At 40.2% G+C, this 25,891-nt stretch overlaps 1 protein-coding gene across 3 annotated transcripts in view; it reads right to left on the bottom strand.

Moving 5' to 3' along the window:
• The window catches only part of arhgap36 (Rho GTPase activating protein 36), a 104,692-nt gene that overhangs the window by 70,108 nt on the left and 8,693 nt on the right, over nucleotides 1-25,891 (bottom strand). Inside the window, exon 1 of one of the 3 annotated variants that reach the window (XM_074623214.1) lies at nucleotides 17,269-17,371. The exons of the other annotated variants lie outside the window; for them this stretch is intronic. The gene's annotated coding sequence lies outside the window, so the exon portion shown is untranslated. Of the gene's footprint in view, nucleotides 1-17,268; nucleotides 17,372-25,891 lie in introns of those variants that run through there. 3 annotated transcript variants of the gene reach the window in all.

Genomic DNA, 25,891 nt, shown 5'->3' with positions numbered 1-25,891 from the left:
CGTCCTCAACAACAGCGTCACCCTCCCCCTCCCTCCCAGAGAAGCTCTCTCTCTCTCTCTAGAGAGAGAGAGAGAGAGAGAGAGACGAGTGGAGAGATAGCAGCTAGAATAAAGTTTATAAACCACTTTAAAGTTTATAAACCAGAAACTTCACCCAGCGCACGTTACCGGAGGAATCTGATCAGAAATCGGCGACACATGATGAACATCTGCGGTCCAGACTCCAGGTTTTCCTGACGGTTTCTCTCAGGTAAATAATGCTGTTTATATCTCTGTTAGTTAACTCAGTGTTTACCTCATGCATCAACTCTGTAAACCGTAAACATACACTCTGTTTTACGTCTGTCTTTACAGATCCATCTGTGAGAAATGACCGACAGAATCATCCCAGAGGAGAGCAGACAGCTGTGGGCAGATGGCTCTGTTTACATGGAGATACAAAGCTAACCCGGTAGCATGTAGCTAACCCGTTAGCATGTAGCTACATGCTAACGGGTTAGCTACATGCTACCGCTATGACACGGTGTGTAAACACAGCGACCATCAGGGTGGAAAATAGAAGATGTGAAACAGTAGTCAGTTCATTATTTCTGCTAAAAGATAAATGTATGGAAGATCAGAGTAATGGTATATTATTTACAGTAGTAGCTGTCTCTGTGTTACCATGACTACAGACCACCGGAGCTTAGCTTACTGTAGTTTACCAGAGCTGAAGACTTTCTCCTGTACCATGTTAACATAACTGCAGGTGGGATGATTACAAATGCTGTGAATAATTAATATTGTCATCTGTCTACTCAAATAAAGTTTACAATACATGGTGCAAGCTTTTGTGTGGAGTATTGCAGCCAACAACAGAACAAGCGGGTTTTCCTTTCAGCATGTTTACTAGTAAACAGTCGAAATAACAATGGCGGATGCAGCTTGCTGAGCCGGCTACTCCGTGGGCGGGGTTACCAAGCCGGGGTATGGGGTGAGGGGGGTGCTGTTCTGTTTCACTGGAAACAGGAAAACCATATATGGCTTGCATTTCTGCCTAATGACGTCAGAAGACTAGGAAAAAAGCGAATTTTTATTTCTGCACCCATTTCCGGACAAACGGAGGAGAAAAAGAGAGAGGATGGTCTTTTATGATACTATGGTGGCCTGTAGACACACTGGGGACAGATATTGATGTTTAAAAGACATGGAAAAGTGCATTTTGCATAATATGTGACCTTTAAGCCAATATTTTTTTTTTTTTTACTTAAAGGGACTGTTTGTAACTTTGTAAGTGTATAAATGTTCCGGGTCGTGACACATGCGCGTTCGCATATGCGCGTTCGCCTGTGGCCGCTGCCTCTCCTCCTCTGCCTGCTCGCCTTCACTCAGACAGAGCGCGCGTTCTCGCTCAGCTCGCTCCACCTCTAGACGTGAACGCTCGCTCACTACACACTGCAGAAGAGTTGGTTTAGCTCTAAGAATATCTAGTGAATGTACAGTGGACGTTTGTGCAGAAATAACTGCTGCAGCTCCTCCAGACCAACAGAGGTTTCCCGTGTCTTGTGAAGTGGCGGGGCTCCGCAGAGAGAAACGTTATTGCCTCGTTACCGACCGGGTGCCGATGTCTCCTCTGCTCTCTCCGGCTGCGGGCGGAGAGAGCAGGGAGACACGCTGCAGGAAGGCAGGAAAAGCCAACACTAGGATCAGCATTGATTCATGGAGAGACCTTCGTCTGGTCAGCTAACATTACTGCCAAGCAGCTGAAATATAGAGTGATATTGTGGTTTTAGTTGACGTGTGTCGCCTCACTGTTTTGAGCGATGCTCGTTCAGGTATATTTAGAGCGAGCAAGCGCGAGCTTGACGCTGACTTTCGTTGATTTCAAGGCCAGGTGTCGCTGTTAAGAAGCATTTCTGAAAGTTACAAATAGTCCCTTTAAGTAAAATTTGCAAAACTTCTACTTGTAATGAAATAAAAGATCCGAGTACTTCCTCCACCACTGATATGAGCAGCAGGCCTTATTTCAACAATCATCTTGCTGTTGCATAATGTAGAAATGTGCTTATCACAGTAGAACTAGTCTTGACCTTTGACCCCGTGGCCTGTTCTTTTCTATTGATCTCATGGATATCACACGCCGGTCGTTTTGTGTGCGTGTGGGTGTGTGTCTTCCGGCTTCTCCTTATAATCTTTGGTCCTCCTCTCTTCCTGTAACGCCGCCACACATTTCCAGGTCAAAGGTCACGAGTGACATTACATGACTGTGTATCTGGTGTCCTCAAGCTTTGTGTGCTGACTCCTGACTGTCTGCTTAAAAACAGGATGGATGATGAACAGCCAACACACACACACACACACACACACACACACACACACACACACACACACACACACACACACACACACACACACACACACACACACACACACACACACACACACACACACACACACACACACACACACACACACACACACACACACACACACACACACACACACACACACACACACACACACACACACACACACACTGTCCATGTCAGGACAGCACTTCATTGACTACAACGCCACCTACAGTCTACACTGTGTACTCCAAGACAGAATGACTCATTCATTAAAACACATGCTAGAGCAGAGAATAGATCCACAGGATAATAAATAACACTACTGGTAGTTATCCACCTTTGTTTTATATTTAATCTGAATAAAGAACAACAACCTTGAGTTCAGCTATGTGACAATAATCCTTCAACTTTGTACACAACAAAGCAGCTGTACTTCCTGTTTATCACTGGACAGTATTTAGATCCTTTACTGAAGTAAAAGTATTGATACCACACTGTGGAAGTACTCCACTACAAGTAAAAGTCCTGCGTTTCTGAGTAGTTTACACAACACTGTATTTTCTTACACCCATAATTTCTGTTTCATGACCAGAACAACACACAGTGCTGAGCTGTGCATCTCAGATTAATCTTCAGGTTCCAGCTTTCAGATGATGTACACCACTTCTATGTGACATCTACTGCTGACCTGCTATCTCCCCCTAAAGACCCCCTGGACCCCCCTAAAAAACACAAAAACAGGTCTATAGTGGGTCTCAGAGGGTTAATTCATCCTTCTTACTACACTGTGTTTTGTTGCTAACAATAGAAAACTGTAAAACTGGAGTAAAGAGTGAGGAAAACATTGACTGTGATGTTACAGTTACATAAAACTGAGAGTTCAAACTGGGATGTTTATAAGCGAGGAAAATGGAAATTATAAACTAAAGTACACAAATTGTTCAGACGACTCCTTCACCGGAGCTAATAACTACTAACTAACTAACTACTAAATGACTTACAAGCTCGTCAAAACTTGATTAGATGCAGCCTTACGCGTAAAAACAGACATTTACGTTCTCAGCTCCGGACTTGACGTGTGAATCAAACCATTATTGTTGCACAAACAGATATATATATAGTAGCACCACACACCTGAGGCAGTGGTTAATGTGGCGTTGTTGGCTATAAAGTTACCTGGATCTCTTTTCCCATGCTGTTACGTGACTGAGCATCCAGCCCAGTACTGTAACGCACTATCAAGCATGTACAAAAACATTCTCACTGTGCAAATACAGAGCCAGTAGCCCAGAACGGTGTTTACTCTCTCTTCATGTTCTCTCAACACATTTCATGCCGAGTCATTCTTTATTTGGCTAATAAAAAGCCTTGTGATATCATTTTATGGCTTATGGCTCAGTGTGCACAAGTAATATCTGATTAGTTGCAGATGAAGAGCATTACTCATTCATGTTTTTTCTGCAGACAGACATGCCTGGATATGTCACAGAGTTCTTCTTTATCAGTAGATAGTCAGTCATAAAGTAGCTATGAGATAAGGAGTTAGTGGCATCTAAATTACTGTCGGATAGGGTGAGTTAACGTCATATGACTGCATGACATAGGGGAAGGAACAGATCAACAGATACCTGAGTGTTTTTGACAGGATATAATGTCTGATACTATGTGACCCAATTAGACATAAGTATGTCAATTCTAAGAATAAAGGATTTGGCTTTTTTAAAAGGGCAAAGTTCATTACAAAGGAACTTTGACAAAGTAAAGCAAAGCAAAGTATCTTAACAGTGTTGGCCTTAGAGGGGGAAAACAGATGTACGGTAGCTTATTGGAGCAGACATAGTCAAGATGTACAGCTGTATTCTAAGTAGGGATGTCCATAATTAACCGTTTAACCATTAACCGACATTAAGCATTTTAACCGTTAACGCTATCGGTTAAAACGGTTAAAAGAAATATTAATAATTAATTCAAAAGCTGAGCGGCTCAGAGGAGCGGCTCGTCTCTTTAAGGAGAAAAGCTGGTCCACCGTAACAGCCCACCTTAAGAGGTGGAGCCGGAGATGCAGGATACAGGAAGTCGGCTCCGGTTCTGTGACTCGCTTGAGCGGAGCGGAGGAGTTGTAGTTTAGTAGCATTTATTCACCGACAAATAAACTGTACACACACTGCTACACTTACGTTCACAGCTAGAACGCCACCAACAACCTCACACTCACCACCAACACACACACACGGTCTGTTGGAAACTCGCTAAAGTTACACAGACTACGTGTGCGGCGGCGGAAAGCACGAAGCCTCCGGCAATGCTAGAGCTGCTAACGTAGCACAAATACACACACTGTTTGTTGGCCACTCGCTAAAGTTCCGCCGGGCAGACACACAGCTGACAACCTGCTAAACTAAACTAAATGTGTGGTGGAGACTTTTACTGCATGTCCGCGACACTACACGCAGCATCGTAGCTGCTAAGTTAACGCTCCCGGACGCTGAACTGGAGACTCCCGTCAACCAATATCTGTTGTGCTCCTACAGCTGGTACACCGCTGCATGCGAGGCACAAATGTTGTCGGTTAACGGTTAATAATCGGTTAATGAGGGTCAGTTATCGGTTAAGAAAATTTTTCAAAATGAGCATCCCTAATTCTAATGATGCACCGATTTATCGGAGGAACATCGGTATAGGGCGATATTGGCCTTGTGGACTCCGTCCAGCCTGGAGAGCTGAGGCAGCACCAGCAGAGTGGAGTCCATTAGTTAGCGTCCGCGTCGTTCTCTTGGACGGATGAAAAACAGAAATGCTAAAATGGGTCGGCAAAATATACTCGGCCGTTAATATATGTGCGGTCCGCCCAAGTAAAGTCTATGTGTGAGAAACACTGCTTGTGTTTCTAAACACTTTTACATTTCATTTATGTATCACAAAACCCTTATGTTAGGCTGTGTAAGAACTGAAACATTCTTCTCATTGAGTAGGTAGTTGTATAGCACTAAAAAAGCTTTTGAAGCAGTTATTAAAAAATAATAATAATCGTTTTCATTTGAAAGAAGATTATATTAAAGGTCGTTTCATATATTTGTATGACTGAATTTGTGCTCATTCAAAGACGGTGTAAGTGGAATGCTGAATGACTTTAAAACAGCTCAGTTATTTTTCATAATGAAGAGGTGTTTGTTTCAGCAAAAACAAAATAAATAAAAACATCGGTATCGACTATAGGGCGAATTGTTATTTTAAACATTGTTTCGGTGTCGGCCCAGAATTTCACATTGGGTGCATCCCTAATGTATTCCCTTTAGTTAAATGTGTTTAACCACCACTTAGCAAGCTGCTACGAACTGGGTAATACGATAGCTTTACCTGGTGGTCTAATGCTGCATTTATGTCACATGGGATTCAAGGCCTTAAGTTAAGGCACTTAAAAGGTGCTACATGTGTGATTGAGAGCAATTTTATTGTCTCTACACGGCTCTCAACATGGCGACGGCTGAGCTGGCGTCTCATGGCTGACGATTCTTACAGTGCTAACAGAGCTAATGGTGTAAACCTCGGGGGGAACCGGAGGAAGGGCGCTACGCTTCCACAACGGCGCCGTCGGTCGGGGATGCACTAAAAGGCACGCACGGCCGGCCCGGCAATGTCAATAAAGCACAGAGAAGCTCTGATTAGAACACATACGTAGTGACTTCATTCTCTGCTCAGGTAGACATCACTCCTCTATATCTTTACATAGACAATAGTTGTTTGCTGCTACATTATTGCTCTGGATATCCTATAAAGCACTTTTAATCAATCTAGTTTTTAAGAAAATAGAATTAAGTTGGCTTCAGTGCACTAACCCTACTCACAAATCATGATAAGTTTCCTTGAATGAGATGAAATGCCGTGTCTGCATCTTTACAACAATCTACTTTGATTAATTCAAGTGTAAAAAATAAATACATGTTTTTCTTTGGGGAGGTAGGCTACTGCATGTAGCCTCTCAGGCTAATGCTAACAACTGAAGGCGACTCATGGTGAGAGTATTAAACATTTTTTCCAACTCCTCTCTTCTCTCGTCTCAGTCATGGTGGCTGGACATCAAAGAGGAAAATGTTTAGAGAGATTTTAGCGAGAAAATCAAAGTGAAACGGTAAAAGTGTCCCATGGCTGGTCGCATCATTTCATTCTTTGTAACCCTGACCAACAGGGTTCAGTTCAGCGTTCAGTCACGACACGTTCAGTTATTCTTATGTCTCTCTCCTCCTCTACCTCTCCCAGCTTCTCTCACTAAAATATCACCACATTTTACTGTATGCCTTCCCATCATCCTTTGGGGTCCCTTTCTCTCTCCCCGTTTGTTTCCCAGAGGATTTTGGGAAAAGGAGAAGAGGAAATGCCAACGCCGACAGAGGAAACAAGATTCCAGCGAGGATATCGATAACAAGTCTCTCTCTTTCTCCTCTCTAAACAGGATGTTCACATCCACACCCATCATCATCATCATCATCATGCTCATCACCACCATCGCTGTCCGACAGCTTCCACCCTCCTCAAAACATCCTCCTCTCTTATTTTATACTCGCTGCTTTGCTGCGACGGCGGCGGCGAGTACACAGCAAGGATTCAATGACTTCCTGCTGGAAGAGGAAACTGTATTAAGGGTTAGTCTGTGATGACGTCAGACACTCTTAGATAATACTTGTTTGGGGTGTAGTTTAAACCAAAGAACTTCAGCACACAAAAAACCTTGAGTACACTTACACATACTTAAGTACAATTTTGAGGTGCTTCTTTACTTGAGTATTTTAATTTTCTGCTACTTTATTACTTCTACTTCCCCTTCATGTCAGAGACACATACTGTACTTTTTTAACCCACTACATGTATTTAACATGTATATGTGTACATGTATTTATTATTATTAATACAAAAACAGTCACCAAAAAATTATGTATTATTATAGATAAAGATAAAGAAAATAATAATAATAATAATAATAATACATTATTATGCATAGTGTGTACTTTTACTTTTTGATTCCAATACTGTTGTACTTTTATTTATGTAAAATGTTAAATACTGGACTTTTGCTTGTAACAGACTATTTCTGCACTGTGGTACTGTTACTTTTACTTCAATACAAGATCTGAGTACTTCTTCCACCACTGGATGGTTGCCATTGTAGTTTAGTGTGTTAGCATGCTAACATTTGCTAATTAGCTTTAAAAAAAAGGCAAAAGTGAGCATGGCTCACATACCCCCACTCACTGCTTGACCGCTGCTAAAGTAGGGCCAACGGTTTTGCCCTTTAGTAAAAATTAAAAAAATGTTGGGCACCCTGGACTTCTAACCCCCAAAAGGCTCAACTAGACCAAACTGTCAACCATCAGACCAAATTTGAAGTTCTTAAGTTAAGTAGTTTTCGAGTTCTGCTGCAGAAACAAAAGTGTGACACGCGAACGGACGGAAGGTGGACGTAAGGAAGGACGGAAGGACGGAAGGACAGACAGACGGAAGGAAGGCCGGACGGAAGGACAGATGGAAGGACGGACACACGGACCACTATATACCTCGACTATGTTGTCGCAGGGGGTATAATACAGAACATCTGAGGCTGATGGGGATGTCATTAGTTTTGCAGGTATTTGGTCATAAAACAAAGCATCGAACAAATGACAAATTTTGACCTGATGATGGTGCTAATGAAGGGATCACTAAACTTTATACTATATTTCATCTTGAAGGGAACATAAATGTCTCCACCAAAGTTCATGCGACATATCCTCATACAGAGGTTCGTATGATATCTTATGAAAATCTAGTGTTATTTTTTATTGTACGAACAGTGTATGAGAACAGCTCGGTTCTTGTTAAACCATTCAATTGTTGTTGACATATTTCACTCAAAATAGCTAGCTGGTGACGAGAATGGGATCAAGAGCTTTTAGGTCCCACATCCTCCTGGGGTTTTCAATATCCATATACGATTTTATGGCAATACACAGACTTTCTGCATGTCATGAGTACGCATTTTAGCATTTTTGTGTGTCATTTGTACAACACACAAATGTCTGCAGGCAAGAAAACCACTAACTTAGGTTCAGGCAGGAAAACCACTCAGTTAGGGTAAGGGAAAATGTCATGGTTGGGCTTAAAATAAGTACCTAAACTAAGTAAAATATGTACAGAAACAACTAAGGAAAACACGTCACAAATGTCAACAAAAAACGTGACAAAAGTCACTAACGTAACGTACAAAACCAAACACTGGTCAACAACAGCCTCTAACACGGGTTTCCTGGTTAAAAGTACGGTGTTATTGCATGCTTTTGCTTTGCGCATAATTGTGTCATTCACGCGCCTTTTCGTGCAGTTGGGCTGTTCAGTCCAAACCATAACTTGGTTTGTACTCGGTTGTACTTGGTATATAAGAAGTGGACGTAGACACCGTGACGTCACCTGTTGGTTTGAGGACTGCCATTTTGAAACCTTGAGTTCGGCATTTTGGTCGTCGCCATCTCGGTGTTTTGCAACCAGAAGTGACCCGAGAGGATGGCTCTAAGTACAACCGAACACTGACTAAGACAATTTAAGGCGACCAAAAAGGTTATAATTAACTTTCATGAAGTGAAAACACACTGTGAAAGGGTTAAAATTGTAAGACAAAAACACGGACAAATCCCAGACCGGACAACGCCGTGGTAATCACAAGGTCGCCCCGCCCTAAAGCATCCCCTGCTTTATGGTCTACGTGAATCTAAATGGGACCATAATTTACTAAATGAACATCATGCTGTATTGAAGAAGACTTGAAACTAGAGATTGAGACCATAAACTCATGTTTACAATGTTTACTGAGGGAATAAATCAAGAGAGAAGTAGGCTCATTTTCTCAGACTTCTATACAATCAGACTTCTTTTAGCAACCAGAGGAGTCGCCCCCTGCTGGCTGGTAGAGAGAATGCATTTTTAAGGCACTTCAGCGTTGGCTTCACTTCTCAGACCTGGAGGAAGCCCACTGGGTAAAACTCAAAATGGTGGCACTAGAAGAAAGGTCAGAGGATGACCAAAGCCTTAAAGGTACCATGAATGTCTGTACAACATCCATCTAATAGTTGTTGATATCTCAGTCTGACATTGCCGTTCCTAAAAAGTGCCGACCACTCTTTCCAAAGGAGAACAGGATCTTGTCCTCCCTGCCAATACTTACTTCCTGTTTCTTTGATCACTTGCTCTTACCTTCCTGTTTCCTACTTCAGTACATGTTCACAAATTCTCTCCTTGACGTTGCATGATGACAGAACAAGGACCAGAGAGGAGAGAAGAAAGAGAAGAGAAGAGAGAGCATGTATAAAACTCATGTCGACAAAATGACAAATAATGAAAAAGGTGATTCATGTTTTCTGCCTCCTGCGGTTTAAAAGACTGGCTGATATCTCGTCTCCTGAAGGTCCTTACTCCTAAAATCAAGTCTGCAAAGTCGATAGAACAAAGAGATGATCTTATTTTGAAGAACACTTTGGGGAATCTGGCTCGGGGGGAGAAAATATATCAAAGCTCTTCTTCAGTAATCATATCTTTGTACTGCTGTCCCACAGAGAAAAAGGGGCTTATTTTTGTGTTTTAATTCAACATAATAATGCATGTGTTGAGTCCTGTTCAAAGAGCCTTTGTTACAAAAATGTGTCAAAAATCTTCTTTATGAAATACAGCAGATGCAGAATATACTTTGTCCGTTAGTGTCTGTGTGCCTGCATGCTGATTTGTATTGGTCCCATGTATCTGACGTCTTCTATAGATCCCTATTCGCTCTGATATACTGAGTAATACATCAGTATGTGTCCTTGTGTGGTTGACAAGAGCTTCATATTTAGGATGTTGGGGGTAGATAGATGGGGTCAACAATTCACTTGACTGTAACACAGGAGACCGCAGATTACTTCTTGTATTTTATCGACAATCAACGTTTCTTTTTAACCGTGACAACTAGGGATGGACTGATACTACTTTTTTTCAGACCGGATACAAGTACTTACATTTGGGTACTCGCCGATACCGAGTACCGATACGAGTACTTCTCTGTGCCAAAAGACCCTCATTGACAGCCAGCTGGAGGGTGTGAGCGACACACGGCAGGCTTGGTCGGCAGCTAGGTCGGCTTGGAAAGGCTCGGGGTGAAGGTGGCTCGCGGCCGCAGCTTTACAGCGCTCCCCACCCGGACCTCGACGCACCGGGGACAAAGGGCTCGCTGCACCCTCTCTCCCCACGCGGGCGGGGCTCGGCCCACGTAAAAGGCGCCAGGGGTCTGCGGCGATGTCGGCAACCCACCCGACCCGTCTTGCAACACGGACCAAGGAGTCTAACGCACGCGCGAGTCAGAGAGTGTAAGCAAAACCCCGTGGCGCATTGAAAGTGAGGGCCGGTGCGCGCTGGCTGAGGTGGGATGCCGGCCCAGCGGGGTCGGACGCACCACCGGCCCGTCTCGCCTGAACCGCCGGAGAGGTGGAGCGTGAGGACCCAAAAGATGGTGACGAAAGGTTAATGTCACACTGCCGTAAAGTGGTATCGCAGCAGTTGTATTGGAGCCGTTTTGTGAGTACGAGTACATGAGCACAGTATCGGACCCGATACTGGTATCGGGTATCGGTGCATCCATAATGACAACGAGCCTTTCCAAACCCTAAACCTGAAATAACAAATTTTTTGGGGTGTTTTGTGAGTTCACAGCGACCTTTGACATTTGACCACCAAATTCTAATCAGCTCTGGTAAGAAAATATCAATACACATGAGCATCACGATATTATGTGTTGTGATACTGAATCGATTCTCCAAAACACTATCGATTTTTAATTAACCTCTTAAAAATCCAACGTCGGGCCCGGCCACTATTCGATCTTTCGGAGGTTGTAGCAGGCTCAGTTTTCAAGCTAGAGTGAAGTTACCGGTGTCATGGGAAACTAGAACAACTTGATGAATTCATCGGTACCAACCATGTCATACGAGCTCGTTGCAAGGAGGCTAAATAACGCTCCAAACTTGCGCTAAATTTTGGAGAGGAAAAACTGTCATTGCCATTTTGAAAGGGGTGCCTTGACCTCTGACCTCAAAGTATGTGAATGAAAATGAGTTGTATGGGTACCCATGCATCCCATGCAGTTGTGGTAAAAACCATGCAGTTTTTTGCATGCAGTACAAATTATTAGTTATTTTTGCCTGTTCTAGAATGGTGTATTTCTGGTGTGTGGTGTATATACTATGGTGGTTTTCCTTAAAATTAGATTGAAAAAAATTGCCTTGCTTACAGTATCGCAATATCTTGAATCATTACCCCTGTATCATGATACGTATCGTATCGCCAGATTCTTGCCAATCCACAGCCCTAATCAGTTCATCCTTGAGTCCAAATGGATGTTTGTGCCAAATCTGAAGAAATCCCCTCCAGGCGTTCGTGAGATATTGTGTTCACGAGAATGGATCGGACGGACAACCCGAAAAACATGATGCCTCCAGGCCATAAAACAATAAAAACTTTGTAGTTTTTTGGTTCCTCCAGCAGAATCTGGAGCTTCTAAGATGCACTTAGCCTTATACGAGTTGGTAGGAAGATAATCTACGATCACTTCTAAAGCTGGGGACACACCAAGCCGACATCAGAGAACTAGCAGCGACGAAGGCCAACCGTTGAGTCGCCTCACGTAGCCTTTGTCTCGGCCAAAAAGTTGCACTTGAACACACCGCAAAGACGACAGCCGACAGCCAACTAGCACGTACGTTCTGCGCTTGTGTGAGAGGAAATAACTCTCCACACCAGCAGGTGGCGGTAGTCTGTATTCATCATTCAGAAAGGGAAACAGGAAAACCGAGGACGGCGGATATACAAGCCGTTGTTATGATACGTACATGAAACAAAGCAGCGTTTGTCCACCATTTTCACACCACTCTCACTCACCGCTTAGCTTCATTCCAGATGTTCATGTTGTTGTGAAAATATCCGTGTGTTGGAACGATCAGATGAGATGAAGATGAAAAATGAGAAGAGCTATCAGTGTTTTTCCTCTGGACTTTACTCGTTGGCTTACTTTCCTCGCTTTCGTTTCTCTTCTCGTGCACTGATTCATTTAAGCTGAACAGCCAATCAGTGAGCGCTGAATCGGCCGAAAAATCCTGTCACGGGAAAACAAGGCCGACGTACGCTCACAGACGGCCCCGAACTGTCTGACGGCAGACCGTCGGCTCGGTGTGTCAGGACCTTAAGGTCAGTCATGATGAAACGAGGCCCAGCTCCAGTGACGCTAGTCTGTACCTGACTGTGACCTCTGACCTCCCTATTGAGGCAGAGAAGAAGAAAGAAACCGCCTCTGCAGCCACATACAAAATACCACATTATTTCTGCAGTCGCATTTTACCGGCTTTGGCTAAAGTGTAGAGATAGTTGAAACGTTTGATACCAACCATGACCAGGACACAAAGCAACTGATTCACCACAGCAGGGTCACAAAGTCAAATGCTGTTTCATCATTATCAGATAAGGATACTAATTCCATGCTAACATTCCTTAAAGCAGCAAAACAGACATCCCTCTGCATCGCATTTTTACATTTATTATTAAATCAGATTACAGGAAGAATGTCTGTCTGACTTTAGGATGATTAGTGAAAGGTCATGTGTCTGAAAAACACTAGTACGAGCACCTACTGCTGGAGGACATACTGGAATTATGTAATGGAGAAGAAAAGCTGAGAACGAACCAGTGAGTTGACATGAAACTGAGCAGTTAATCAGCAGCAGGTTCGTTTGTTCTTCTTCTCTGGTTTTCACCTCCCGAAGGACAGGAGGGAGAGAGGGAAGTGATGTAATCACCAGCTGCTTTCATGGCTGTACGACATACGTGTGTTGTTATGGAGATGTGCTGTAGCCTGACAGCATACTGCGGTATGTTTTATTTCTGTCAGACAGCATTTATTCTCTGTAAGTTCATACGAGGCATTCATTTCTTTTACCTCCTTTTGTGCTTTTCCTAGTTTGTTTTATTTATTGCGACAGTGATATAAACCGCAGGTGTACGGAGGACAGAACCTGCCAAAATCAAAAAATAACAAATAAATGACTCGATATATAAATAAATGTGTCATTAAATGTGGCAAAGACAACATTAAAAATAAATGTAGTCATTAATTGATAAAATGTGACTTAAATTGATGTTTCTGTTTTAATTTGCTTCTTTATTTAATTATCGTTGTAGGAATCCCCTTATTTATTTACTCTTGTTTAATTTTCCCTTTTATTTATTTCTGTATTTGTTTTTATTATTTTTTTTAATTAATTAATTAATTAATTTATTTTTGTATTTATTTTTGTAAAATGCAAAAATAAATAAAAAATAAATGCAAAATAAATAAATAAATGCAAAAATTTATAAAACGAAGCAAATTAAAACAGAAATATCAATTTATGTCACATTTGATCAATTCATTAATTGCTACATTTATTTTTAATATTATTTTTGCCGCATTTAATGACATATATTTATTTATCGAGTCATTTATGTATTTATTCATTTATTTTTGATTTTGGCATGTCCCATCCTCCATACCGGAGAATTGAGAGAACAGAGAGAGAAGACGACAAACCAGCAGCCTATTTTTGTATTTTTTTGTAGGGCTGCAACCAGGGTCTGAAATTACGTTTTTTCCTCACCTGCCACCGTAGCAGGTCACTGAACATTCCTACCGGACACTCCGTTTTTTTCGTCTCCCACTTCTGAAATCTATGTAGAACGCTTTAGAATTGTAAACACTGGGACAGTGGTACCACACAGTAGAAATATGGAATATATCAGGTAACCGGACTATTTTTTTATAATATTTTGTAATATAAGGTAAACCTGTCATGGTGGCAGGTGACCTGAGATTTTTACCTGCCACAGCCAACCTGTATTTGGAAGGTAGCAGGTGCTAATTTCATTCACTAGCTGCAACCATTTTTGTCATTGATCTGTAAAATTAATTGACAGCTGTTGTTGCCTGTTGGGCTGCAGTTTGCCATGTTGTGATTGGAGCATATTGTTTGATGCTAAATGCAGTACCTGTGAGGGACAATATCTGTCATTGTTTTGTGTTGTTCATTGATTTCCAATAATAAATATATACATACATTTGCATAAAGCAGCATATTTGTCCACTCCCATGTTGATAAGAGGATTAAATACTTGACATATCTCCCTTTAAGGTACATTTTGAACAGATAAAAAATGTGCGTTTAATTAGAGATTAATAGTGATTAAATATTTTCATCGATTGAAGCCCTATAGCTGTTACAAGTAACTGGTCACTCCCCAACACTGGTTATTAGGAATTACAGATACGAAAGTCAAAAAGATAAAAGGAAGTGTCGTGGCGGTGACAGCTCTGACCCTGCTAACCACCGGACGCGACCATCCATCTTAGGATGAAAGCCGTGTTGGGATGCGGGCACCGTTCAGGGGCCGGAGGGCGGGATGCCTCTACAGGGAAAAGACAGGAAATGTGGAAAATGCCAACCAGGGCTTTTGAAGATGGAGCCTTGCTGTCTCTGACGTATCCTGTATCCTCCTAACTGTCATGTGATAACTCTCATGTGGTATCTTAAATTGAAGGAATTTACGACTACTTGTTCATCTATATGTCTTTTTTATCTACTTCAACTATTGTGAGTACCAGGGTTATTATAGTAAACTAAAATAAACAGTGGTAAATATTTTTTGTAAACTGAAACTAAATATAAACTAGTTTAGCTCTGAGAATATCTAGTGAATGTACAGTGGACGTTTGTGCAGAAATAACTGCTGCAGCTCCTCCAGACCAACAGAGGTTTCCCGTGTCTTGTGAAGTGACGGGGCTCCGCAGAGAGTAACGTTATCGCCTCCGACCGCGGCCGGAGGGAGACACCGGCACCCCGTCGGAGACGATAACGTTTCTCTTCCTGCTTCAGCCCCGGAGGCTGAAGCAGGAAAAGCCAACACTAGGATCAGCATTGATTCATGGAGAGACCTTCGTCTGGTCGGCGAACATTACTGCCAAGCAGCTGAAATATAGAGTGATATTGTGCTTTTAGCTGACGTGTGTCGCCTCACTGTGTTGAGCGATGCTCCTTCATGTCTATGTAGAGCGAGCAAGTGTGAGCCCGACTGACTGACTTTCGTTGACGGCCACAGGTGTCGCTGTTAACAAGCATTTCTGATTCTTACAAACAGTCCCTTTAAGAAAAAATAAAACTGAAATAATATTGCCTGGATAAAAAAACTAATAAAATGAAAATGAAAATGAATTCATTTCAGTTTTAGTTTTTTATCTTTAATATATCACTACCGAAAAAAGGAGTCGCCATGAATTTCCATCAACTGTCGTGATGCTGAAGCACAGAAACAGATCAGACCTCCCAGTAGACGGCGCTATGCTGCAATTGCTTCAATAAAGTAGCGTGAAGATCAAACATTATGGCCATTCCTACACAGTTGGCACCAAGCATGTACTTTATATGTATATGTATGTAGGTACATACATCTGAGACATTATAGCTGGCACTCACAACAACAAACTGAAAATACTCAAAATAATAAATAATAAAAACTAAAATTAAACCTTTCTGAAAAACTGAAATTAAACTAAAGGGCTGGGCAACATAACCATTATATATCGTCAAAATGTCTATCGTATATATTTTTCTATATCGTTTCTGTCGCTGTATAGCCTAGGCTTAAATTTGTTTATTTTTTCTCTATAATTTCACTGTTTATAAGAGTATTAATTTTGCACTCAAGTTCTTAAAATGAGAATATACTTTTCATTTGTTCAGTATTTAATTCACACAGGATTATACAAAAATAGGCTTTACTATGTGGTTATTTCATTTAGCCTACCTATCTATCTATTGAATTACCAGAAAATATGCTATATGGTGATATATATCGTTATAGAGATATGAAATGACCTATATCGTGATAGAAGATTTTGGCCATATCGCCCAGCCCTAGTTCCTACATTTCACCAAATGCCTTTAGAGACAAACTGTAACTTCTGCACTGAAATGGACTCTTGGACTCTTTATCCCGTCTGAGAGACGGGATAAAGAGTCCAAGAGTTCCTCTCTTATTCCCTCCTCGTCTTTGACAAGTTGCCAGCTGCTTGTGTAAGAACACTTAGTCACATTAAGGAGTGGATCTTTAGGACAGATAACATTAACTTGAAATGACTGACGCCGGGCCAAATCCTCTTAAAGCCCAAGAAAACTGCTCCCAGCAGAGTTTAGTGAGCACAGCATGAAGCGGGATTTAAAAACATTAGGTCGTACAGTGGGACTCAGTAATGTCTTATGACTGTCTTATTTCATTTAAAAAAAAAAAAAATGAAACAGGATTCCTGCAAATAATCTATGTCATCATTTTTTACCAAAACTTATTGTGCCCAGAAACTTCTGCCTTTAAACACAGAATATGCATTAAACCTTCAGTAGGCAGTTTATTTTGGCATCATTGGGCCAAAATCCCATAATAACCTTTCAGCATATTGTAATTCAAGTGTTCTGAGAGAAAACTAGACTTCTGCTCCTCCTCATGGCTCTGTTTTCAGGCTTTAGAACATCTAGCCCGTGACGGGAGACTTTGACCAATCATAGGTCATTACAGAGGGAGAGAGCGTTCCTATTGGCTGTGCTCCGGTCATGTGGCCAGAACTTGGTGTTCCTTCACCAGATTTCACAATGGCTGCCGCATCACAAACTTTCTAATTTTCCAGCTAAACAGTACACTACAAGATGATTCTGAAAATATGTGAGGAGAGAAATAGACATTACAGTAACAGAATATTGATTCATATTTGATCAGCGCTGGCCTAGTTTGACTGTTTGGTCGGAGTTCAGAGTGATTGACAGCCGGCTCTCATAGACAGCAGATGGACAGCAGACCTCAGATCAGCTCTTACTGCTTGTTTTCCTCCGGTCTGTGAAATCCTGCAGATGCCATTAGGAGCAGCGGAGGACACCGGAGGACACAGGAAGACACCGGAGGACACAGAGGCACATGATTTTCTTCAGGTTACCTGTCTCATGTACTACTGTCACGATATTGTGACCGTTTTATAAAAATAACTTGTTTTAATCATATTTGCTCTAATCTCGCCTACTTCAGCTTTAAATGTTGGACAGCGGCCGTCATTGCATCACAGTGTAGAAATACTACATTACAAGTTAAGTCAAAATGTTACTCAAAGGAACAGTGTGTAACATTTAGGGGGAACAATTGGCAGAAATTGGAATATAATATTAAAAAGTATGTTTTCTTCAGTGTATAATCACCCTGAAAATAAACATTGTGGTTTCGTTTCTTCACAGAGTCGTCCACCGTGTTTCTACAGTAGCCCAAAACGGACAAACCAAACACTGGCTCTAGAGAGGGGCCATTCACGATTTTCACGTCGGCCACCGTAGTTCTCCTACATGCTTTACACACGGGAGAAGCTTCAGCTGGTCGCAATCTGCAACCTCACCGCGAGATGTTGCCAAATCCAGGGCTCCAGATTAACTTTTAACATTGGTTGCACTGGTGTGCCTAACGTTTTCATTTAGGTGCACCACCAGCACATAATTTAGGTGCACCCAAAATTTTTCATCGGCCTTTTAGCAATGCAATAATACATTTTAAGCGTTTTGTCAGTTCCCTTAGGCCTACACTAGGGATGTCACCATACCAGAAATTTAGTAGCTGATACCGAAACCAGTGAAATTCCACGATTCTCGATACCAAAGTAAAAAAACAAAAGCAAAACAATAAATCCCAAGTACATCAACCTCCACTCCTTTATTACCATTTGCGTACTGGTTTTTGTTAGGAAGTTAAACAGGTCATAAGTCCCATTTTATATTGCTGTGTAAACATCTCCTTCAAACAACTGGATTTATTCAACAAAAACTACATTTTACAAGATTACGCTTGAACGCATCATGATAACGTTAGAATTTATCTTAGCACAATACTCATCTTCACTGAATTGAGCCTGAACACATCATAATGTATACAATAATACAATAGCACCTCCCATCAACTAGCTCTCGTCCTGCTGAGTTCAACACAGATTTGTTGTTCGCAGTGTAGCGTTATCAGGGAAACATAGAGTTGGTCCCCTGGACGCGTCGATAGTGAGTTTAACAGTCTACGGTACCGTCAGGTATCCACATGTTTACATGTTAAGTTGGTATCAGAGCAGCGTAATGTAATGTGTGCGTTGCGAGTGAGTGGTCGAGTGACAGAGAGAGAGATGCGCTGCAGAAATTAGCGGTAAATAGGGCGGACCAAAAAAATATATATATTTTCATTGTCATCGCGATATGACCATGCGCGATGAACACATCGCAAAAAGGGTGGTATTTTATTAACATTTTAGATTGTTTCCAGTGAGATATTAAGGAGTTTATATGGTGACTTTGCTGTTGTAAACTTTACTGTTGCTGCTCTAGAAATATGTATCCTAGTTATATTTAAAATATATATGTATAGCTAATATGCACACTTTAATATTTGTTTATTTATCGCAAGTCATATCATCATCGCAATATTGGACAATGTTATCGCAGATTTTCCTCATATCGCACAGGCCTACATACTACACCTTTAAGAAAAGTATATACATGAAAATATACTTAAAGTACCAAGAGTCATTATGTAAAACAACCAAATTCAGAGTAATATATATTCTATATTGGATTATAATTATTGATGCGTTAATGTATTCAGCAGTTTTGCTGATGTTGTATAGCACCTGAGTACTTAGTTGCTTTACACCGCTGCTATTTAGACCCATCTTTCAAGCGTACGAGCACTAAAGTATACTCAAGATAGATTCTCAATAAAGTATTCCTTTAACATTTACTTTTCCAGCATCATCCTGCTTCCTATTCATACAGAAAAATTAAAATAAAGCCCAGAACGATGACAATCTTTTACCGCTCCCCATTCAGCGACTGCAGGTCAAGGTCACCTCATCGTTACTGCTCCCCTGGCGAGGCCTATGACTGAACCCCCGAAAGCCACATGGCTGATCTACCACCAGGATCTCAGGGGGGCGTCAGAGGAGCCGAGCTCTAGAACGATCCTCCAGCCTCAGAAGGCAGTAAATCAGCCAGACGCTGATGATTGCAGAAGATCCATCATGAGGTCCTGAACGCTGACATGCACACAGACGTACACAGGCGTATACAGGAAGATGGATACATGTGGACTCTCTTTACTTTGCACTGTTTTTCCACAAGTGAGCTAAGAAGATTGAGGGGCGACACAGAGATGCCAGGAACAACATCAAGTAGTTACGGTATGAATAATAGCAGGGCTGGCTCTCTAATGACTGAATTTCTGACTCACTTCACACAATATCAACACAAAGAGAGAGCAAAGGAGTGATGGAAAGAGTCTCGTCCATGTTTCCACTGTTTTCTTTCCCCGCTCCTCGCCTCAGATTTACACGACTAAACACACAAGTGGGAATCCTGTGGTTTTCCTGTCATAATTCAATAAAAGGTCTTCCCGGGACAGCGGTGATCTGCACGCACACACACACACACACACACACACACACACACACACACACACACACACACACACACCTCTACAAACGTGGTTTTAACTGAGCGACTGTGTCATGCGTGCACACACGCCACACAGATGTTATCCATCCTTCCCGGAGCAGAGAATGATTAGCGTCTCTTCAGCGACTGATTAACAAGCTTCTCGACCACATCCCCAACGCTGCACACCGGTAGCTCCACTCTTATCACTCAACTTTCACTTTTACAGGAGCAACAACCACGATTTAAAGACCAAAAGCACTAAATCATCATAATATGTAGGGCTGCAACTAACAATTATTTTCACTGTCGAATAATCTGTCTGTTATTTTCTTGATTAATGGATCAGTTGTTTGGTTTATCAAATGTCAATAAATGGTGAAAAAATGTGTATCAGTGTTTCCCAAAGCCCAAGATGACGTCCTCAAATGTCTTGTTTTGTCCATAACTCAAAGATATTCAGTTTACTGTCATAGAGGAGGAAAGAAACCACATCAATGGGGGGTAAGAGGGGTGTTAATAAACAGCATTAGCTTCACAGTTACTAGACTAACAATGCTGGGATCTATGGCTGTTCTCTTTCTGAACAGTAGTGGATAAAGCATTCAGAGTAAAAGTAGTAACATCAGTGTGAAAATGCTCCATTACAAGTAAGAAAATAGTACACATGAGTATCGCAGTAATATTATGTGTTGTGATACTGTTCTGATTCTCCTAAACACTGTATCGATTTTTAATTAACCTCTTAAAATTCCGACGACCCGCCGTCACAATTAATTTGCAATCAATCACGATTAAGTCAAGTCCATTTATTTGTATAGCCCAAAATCACAAATCACAAATTTGCCTCAGGAGGCTTTACAGTCTGTACAGAATACGACCCTCTCATTAACTATTTTAATTGACTGACAGCCCCAATTCAGAGTAAAAGTAGTCACATCATAGTGTAAAAATACTCCTTTACAAGTCAAATGTAGTGCATTCACCTTTTAGAATAAGTAAATGAGTATTAGTTGAATCAAAACTACCAGGACTGATCAATATAAAAAGGTAGTTGAAAAAATGGAGACAGAAATGAATAAAGATAATATTATGTATATCTTATAAGCTTAAAGGATAAAGCTGTCTTTATTCTATATTTGTTATTTTTGTCAACAAACCAACAATGTGTTAGTTCATCTTTTTTCCCCTGTGTTCAGTTCTCAGCCCCACATTCATATTTATAGTTGCCCATAGTAAATATGTAAATTCATTTTTAACATAAGCAAAAAGCAAACGTGTGGACACTGTAGTTTAGGAAATAGTGCATTTGTTGGGGATTATTTTCAGTTGCAGATTATTAGACATTTGGTGCTCAAGTGAGCAGCAGGCCTGTGTATGTCGGACTTGTCATATTAGTAATTAATGTAATATTAGCTCATAATTATGAAGGAACATTTCACCCAGTGCAACAGTAGTTGCAATAATAATAAGAGTTTCTGGACAATAATGGAGCTCTATGGCATAGAGGAATAAGATATATCAGGCTGTATACACAGACACACCTCTTTGTAGGATCATTTCATTTTTGGTTTTGTTGACAATAAGAAAAATATATGAATATGATCAGCTTAAGATGTGTTTTGAATGTAAAATCCTGAAGAAACCAGCCACAGTCGAGTACAATAAGCAACACCTCATTTCAAATGTAGTGGAGGAATAGCAGAAAGCCTCCAAAAAGAAAGTACTACTTCAACCTTTACATAAGCACAGTATTTGAGTGATATATTCTACCTCTTCTCTCCTTCTCCAACTGAATCTGAACCGCTCAGTGATGACCCACAGTGCTGCAAGCAACACTACAAGCTGACAAAACAGTTTCACTATCTGTAATATCTGTGGCTGGAAAACAAATTGATAAACCAAGAATGTGTGAAACAATAAAGTGCTTTTCTAGCCACAGTCTTTGCTCTATCAGGCTGCCACATGCAAAGGAGCATCACTGCTGTGAAGCCCAAAATTAAGCTGGAGTAATGATTATTTTCAAAATTCATACACGTTATTCCTACGGTCTAAGAAAGTAAAAAAAAAAATATTAATAAACATGAACAACTCTCTCCTAAATCCAAAAACTATAAGTGCTAAGACTCAAACTTGTGATGTTATAGGGTTTAAAGTGTGGAGCTGCTCCATAGACGATGAGGAGAGATGTTCTAGATGACACTGAGAACACCCAGGGAAACGTTATGGGAACACTTTCTGTTTCACAACTTACAACACTACAATAGAATGAAGCTCATTTAGGTATAAAACAGACATTCTGTGGGTCCATAAAATCAGTCTCCCATTCATTGTCTATGGAGCAGCTCTAGACTCTATACTCTATGACATCACAAGTTTGAGTTTTGGCACTCTAGTTTTTGGATTTCGGGAGAGTTGTTCATGTTTACTAATGTTTTTTGGACTGTCTTATGCTAAAGGAATAACATGTATGAATTTTGAAAAGGGGTGTAGTTCCCCTTTAAGGCCAGGTAGGTTTTCTAATATGTTTGGGCACCACCAGTGCCAGAACATGCATGTTTATGTCCACAATCCATACAGAGAATATCCTTCACATGTTAAGGGCAATGACACACTCAATATCACTTATAAACCCATGCTTAAAATACGAAAATGACCACAAACACGGGTAAAAGTTTAGGTTTAGATCATGCACACATTTTCAAATTGCAAAGAGATTAAATACATTCAGCACTCACACAACTCCACTAGAGCCCAACTGCAAATCTTACTGCAGATAGGCCTATATCTCCTATGGAGGACGGAACCTACCAAAATAAAAAAATAAATGAATACATAAATAAATGACTCGATAGATAAATAAATAAATATGCCATTAAAAGTAGCTAAAATAATATTAGAAATAAATGTAGTAATTCATTAATTGATAAAAAAATTTTACTTGTTTATTTACTGTTTAATTCCACTTTTATTTTTGTATTTATTTTTATGAATTTTTAAAAGGATTAATTTATTTCTATTTATGTATTTATTTTTGCATTTATTTTTTATTTATTTATTTAATTTTGCATTTGTTTTTTTTAAATATTCATTTTTAGATGTATGCATTTATTATATTCAGCGTATGTGTTGGCCATGAAAGAAATTGCAGCACAGAAATGCCAAAGATATGTTGGAGGTTACCTAGAAACAGTCTTGCCATCACATTTTTTCTCAATCAGAGATTACAAAATGTCCTGTTCAGCTCATAACTTTGTCACAATAACCAAATATAACCAAATGTTGCTTAAAAAACAATATTGGCTGATATATCATTATCAGATCTTTTAAACTCTCAGATATTGATATCAGCCTCAGAACATCCACAAAATAGACAAAATCTGCACTAAGATCAACATACCGTAGAGGAACACTTTCTTCTTATCTACAAACCAGCTAATAATTTATGTTTCACTGTGTAAGAAAGAATCATACACTATATGACAAAAGCTAAAAACTAAAATTATTATTATAACAAAGTAATGGACTGGATGTTCAGAGTCAAGTTCATGAACAGTCAGTAATTCAGGACTCGTTTCTTCAGTGAAGGCTGTGAACCTGCAGCTGGAAGTACCCACTGAAATACGCTGGTTATATAACTGTGAGTGAGCACGACTGATGGGAGATTACACACTGTTTATGAGGACACCCTGAAGGCACTGGCACACAGTCCAAACCACTGCAGCAACACACACACACACACATGGACGACGTCATACACCAGATGCACAGAAAGCTTGAAGGCATCACCAGAGTGGAGAAAATGTATTCATGTTATAAATAAAAGTACTATTTTTTGTATCTGTCAGCAGTGTGAAATTATGGAAAAACAGCGTAGCTGGAAATCAAACTGAGGTTCAAGTTCATTCTGAATAATATTAAAAGTCATATCTTATCTCACACATACTTGCTGTCACTATTTATAGCCATTTTTACGAGAAGCCATGACGTACTTCTGGTGACAACATACATTTTTTGTAGCATACAATTCAACCATAAATTTATTGAAATTCATTCATTAAGTCATTAAGTTCCTGTTTTTTCTGTGTATATCGGTATCTGCTTCTGTACTGGCAGCACCAGTCGCCAGGAATTTTTTTTTGCATTGTAGGCTACGATTCTGTAAACCACGGATACGTTGAATGTCGACATTTTTGCATTTAGGCAGAGCAAGTGACGTAGTAAATCGAGTTACTGTTATTGAAAGTTATGTAGTATAATAACGGGTATAACAAAGGGCGGACTTTCACCAAGGAGACCGCTGTTCGTGTGAAAACGAAAGTAAATGTTGACTTTATGCTTGTTACGTAAGAAAGTCAGCTCAGGGCGGTAGTCATTTATGTTTGCTAGTTACGTTGTTACGGTTGTTACGTTACGCTGTTATGTTACGCTGTTACATTATTTATGTTCGCTAGTTATGTTGTTATGCTTCTTACGTTTGTTATGGTTGTTGCGTTTGTTACATTACGCTGTTATGTTATTTATGTTCGCTAGTTAAGTTGTTTCAGTTGTTACAGTTGTTACAATTCTTACATTTGTTATGGTTGTTACGCAGTTACATTACACTGTTACATTACACTGTTACGTTGTTATCGTTGTTACAGATGTTACAGTTGTTACAGTTGTTTCGGTTGTTACGATTCCTACATTTGTTATGATTTCTACGGTTATTAGATTACGCAGTTATATAACACTGTTACCTTGTAACAGCTGTTACGGTTGTTACGATTCCACATCTGTTATGGTTGTTACAGTTGTTACAGTTGCTAGGTTGTTTCGTTTCCTACATTTGTTATGGTTGTTATGGTTGTTACATTACGCTGTTACATTACGCTGTAACGTTGTTCTATTATGCTGTTACATTACGCTGTTACATTGTTACATTACGCTGTTACGCTGTTACGCTGTTACGCTGTTACGCTGTTACGCTGTTCGGTTACGCTTTTCCATTACGCTGTTACGTTATGTTGTTACGTTTTTACATTACATTGTTACGTTACGTTGTTAGTTATGTTACGTTGTTAGTTATGTTACGTTGTTAGTTACGTTACGTTGTTAGTTACGTTTCGTTGTTATTTTAACATAAACCATGATGTTTTTTTCTTAACCTAACCAATCGTTTCACAACGTTAACTACGAACAAACAGTTCCACTGCACATCATTATTTATTTGTTATTGTATCTGATAATGCTGGCAAAATTAATTCATATATTTAGTCTTATTGACAACAAATCCCATGAAAAGACCAAAACTACTGAATACGTCTTCTTCCTCTGTGCCATAGAGCTCCATTGTTGTCCAAAACTATTAAAAACACATCAATGAGCCACACTGGGTGACATGTTCCTTCATCACCATGAACACACACACTGTTTATTTTGACGTAATCCCACATACACCGTCTTGCTGCTGGAAATACTCACAAGAGCACCAAATGTGGATTAATCCGCTGCTGAAAATAGTCCCCAACAAATGCTCTATTTCCTTCTGTTTAAGTAACATTTGATTAAAAACTACAGTAACCAGCTGTTTTAGGAAATTACAGAACCTTGTTAAAAAAAAAAAATCAAACTATATATTTTTGACCCTCTTTCAGAGGGAAGCAAGTATCAAGGAGATACACTATGACGAGGGATGTATTGACAATAAGAAAAATACAGAATAACACAAGCCTTATCTTCTAACCTGTAAGTCCCACTGATGTCAAAATGGGCAATGCTACCTTAAAATTCACCGAATGCAATATTCAAATTGCCTTAATAGATGAAATGCCACTATAATCCATTCAACTTTTAATATTGCAGCTCAATATAAAACCCCAAATTCAAGCTATAATATAAAAGTGCACAAAGTGAGTCCTACCTTATCAAGACTGACTGTCATTGTGCCACAAAGTATTGAAGCCCTTCTTCCTATACGCCTCCCTGACCGTGTTGTGGTAAAAACTA

This window comes from Sebastes fasciatus, chromosome 22, assembly GCF_043250625.1.
Source record: "Sebastes fasciatus isolate fSebFas1 chromosome 22, fSebFas1.pri, whole genome shotgun sequence".
NCBI classification, from domain to species: Eukaryota; Metazoa; Chordata; class Actinopteri; order Perciformes; family Sebastidae; genus Sebastes; species Sebastes fasciatus.
The sequence above is the reverse complement of the archived record's forward strand: the minus strand, read 5'-3'. Positions and strand labels throughout refer to the sequence as shown.